General features: G+C 42.7%; 1 protein-coding gene across 1 annotated transcript in view; it reads left to right on the top strand.

Moving 5' to 3' along the window:
• Window positions 1-2,894, top strand: part of AGBL1 (ATP/GTP binding protein-like 1) — a gene marked incomplete at its 3' end in the record, with an annotated part of 142,049 nt that overhangs the window by 38,441 nt on the left and 100,714 nt on the right. The window lies entirely within an intron of this gene.

Raw genomic sequence — 2,894 nt, 5'->3', positions numbered from 1 at the left:
GTGCTGGTGAACCCTGAGGTCACATTTGTGTGCCAAATCTAGAGCAGTCCAGTTCCCCGTATTTGTCTGAATGCTGAGTGGTTGCTGTGAAAAGGACCAGTAAGTTTTAGAGTGGCATTTGTACACTGTGAGTGACATACAAGAAGAACAAACCATTGCTGCTATCGATGAGAGTCTCAGTCTTCAGTTCAAGAAAGCCTCTGCTCCTCAGTTGGACCCCATTAGACTGCATTTCCGCTGAATGTGAGCAGAGGATGTGGTCTCAAATATACTCTTTTTCTAGCTATCTAGGTACTTAATGAGGTCCAAATTGCGATCTTATGCAGGAGTCCACTAGCGTTACGTTTCTTTCAAATACTCCACTTAGAGAACCTGTTCTGCTTTTTCCTTTCATCTCTTCTGTATCTCTGCTCCTTACTTGTGATTATAGCTAAAACTGAACAGATTTCAGTGTGTATAGAAATTGAAAGAGATCATGATTACAGCAGACTGTGGAGAAAAACAATTTTTTTCTTTATTCTTGCGCCTCCAATACTGAGTTTTGTATCTACATAGTCCCTTGAACTGATGATTCGCTCCTAATTTGCAATGCTGCCTGGCAGAAGTACCAGTTTTTCTCTTGCTTTGTACCAAACTCTTTGTTTTTGGTGACAGGAAGAGTCAGCTGTTGGGAAAACTGTGATCCTGTTTTAATGCAGTAGTGAAGAGAGGCTGAATAAAATTGTCATGTGTTCTACAGTGCTAAATAATTACGGAATTGAGAATATGATTTTTTTTTGACTTGAATAGGCAGTTTACCAAGCATCTGAAGCCAAAGCAGTTATCTCCAGATATGCAACACCGATGGTGTGTGCTCAAATTTAAGATTCTCTTTCAATTTCAAACATCTCACTTCTCTTTCTGATCTCCCAGTCACAACAATGTGGTGGCTCCTTGCAAAAAAGAGCAGACAACTTCTTGCAAAACTATGTTCCTGTTTGAGTATCCCATCTACTGCCTTGAAGGGGAAGCTGGTTGAATGGAACATGAAATTTGTGAGACAGACACGTGGCTGGCTGCAGACAGGGGCCAGTATTTTTCATGATGTATGAACTGCCCTTTGACACTGTGGTCAACCTTCTGTGAGTTTGGGAAAAACCAGATGAATGTATCGAACAGTTAGCTGGGGAGGCAAACAATGCACAGAAAACACTGAACGAGGATGCTAAAATGGGCCTTGAACCATAGACAACCACAGTGCGTTTTCCAAAGGGAGAAAGTAAATGTTGGGGTAATCTTTGTCTCCCACCCTTTGCCTTATGCAGCACGGCAGCAGGCAGCCATCTGAAGTGAGCTAACATGTACTGCAGCAGCTGCTCTTCATTTATCTACTATTTTCTGCATTTTTTTAAAATAACCTTCCTTCTCAAATTTGGAGGTTTGTTCTAAGCCCTCCTCTTCTTTGGAGATAGCGCTGCAGAAATTTTCCTCGGCACTTGTTCCGTTACCTTTCTTTCTTTGAATTGTAACAGTCTTTGTCCTGAGAGTGTAACCTTTGCATGTCCTTTCCAGAGCAGAAATATTCTGATTAACAACAGCATTTTCTAGAACGTAAGTTAGGAGTGTCATCTTGGTTGGTATGGACTTGGGCTAGAACACAGGTAGTGCTTAGCCCTGGCTACGCTCCAGTCTGCCAGAGTGTCAGAGCCTTTTCTGATGCGCTAATGAATTAAACATCTTGAGAATCTAAACCAGCATGTATCTTAGTCATAATTATTTTCATTTGTGGTTGGTTTGTCAAGTGCCTCAGAAGTGCCTTCTCACAGAAGTGTGGTACTGCTTGTCTTTTTGTTATAAGGCATTGAAAATTATGAATGAAACTGAAACCAGTTTGGTCATATGTATTTCTTACATTGCTTTGGAAATTTTATAGCTAGGTACTTGGCTCACGGCTGCCTCACAACACCCCTGTGCCCTGGCCTTACTGAGTGGAGCTACAAGCTTCTGTTGGAGTGATAGGTTGCCCAAATTCTTGTTTTAACAGAAGGGAGAAAAGGATTCATCTTCTCTCCTGTAAATGGGAACAATTTGGGAAAACCCTGCAGATCCTGTGCTTCCAATGGGCCATCTGTGCATCTGGTAGGGGTATTGAAAGCACAGCCTGGAGGAGCCCTCACACAGCTTTTACTCCCCCAAATGGTGAGCAAGCTTTGAACTGCTACTGGGTTTCTGTTATCAACTTCAGATCACAGCATGAACAAACCCTCTGTATTTCAGTGAGCTGCACATTTCTCATGCGTGGCCATAAATTCCAGTCTCACTTGGTCCTGTGGGGTGTATGCTAAAAGGTCAGTATGGTACTGTATAAATTAGCCAGAGAAGCATTTGAACTGAGTTAAATCTGTTCTCAATGTGATAAAGAATGGGCTCTGTGAGGTAGGACATAATTTTAGGGTCAGATTGACTGTGGAGACTGAATATCATTACAAACAATGTGCTCACTAAGGGGTGAACAGCTGATGCTTGTGCCTCAGGGCAAAAACAGAGGTCAGGGAGGGGTTTCTTCCAGCTGGTCCCAATATTGCCTGATTGGTCATGCGTCTCACTGCACAGGTGATTGCTTTTAGCAGATTACAAGGTCTGGGTACCTGCTGATGCAGGTTATAAAGAGGGTTGGCCTGAAAGTAGTTGGGTTTTCCCCTCAACACCTGTGTTAAATCCATTGCTTCTGGGTGGTAGAGCTGCACTGGTGGCTGGTATGGCAGTCTGTGGATCACTCTTGCTCCTTGAATAAAAGGCCAGTGAGACAGTCCCTGCGGCCTCTGGGTTAGAAACCTGTTGTAAGGTAAGTATTCAGGTTTTTGTAACAGCAGAGTTTGTGATTGTGTTTATTATTTGTTTTTCCTGTCTTCTTT

This window comes from Buceros rhinoceros, unplaced genomic scaffold, assembly GCF_000710305.1.
Source record: "Buceros rhinoceros silvestris isolate BGI_N320 unplaced genomic scaffold, ASM71030v1 scaffold7366, whole genome shotgun sequence".
In the NCBI taxonomy this organism is placed as follows: Eukaryota; Metazoa; Chordata; class Aves; order Bucerotiformes; family Bucerotidae; genus Buceros; species Buceros rhinoceros.
Note: the sequence above shows the minus strand (reverse complement) of the source record. Positions and strands in the feature narration are given on the sequence as shown.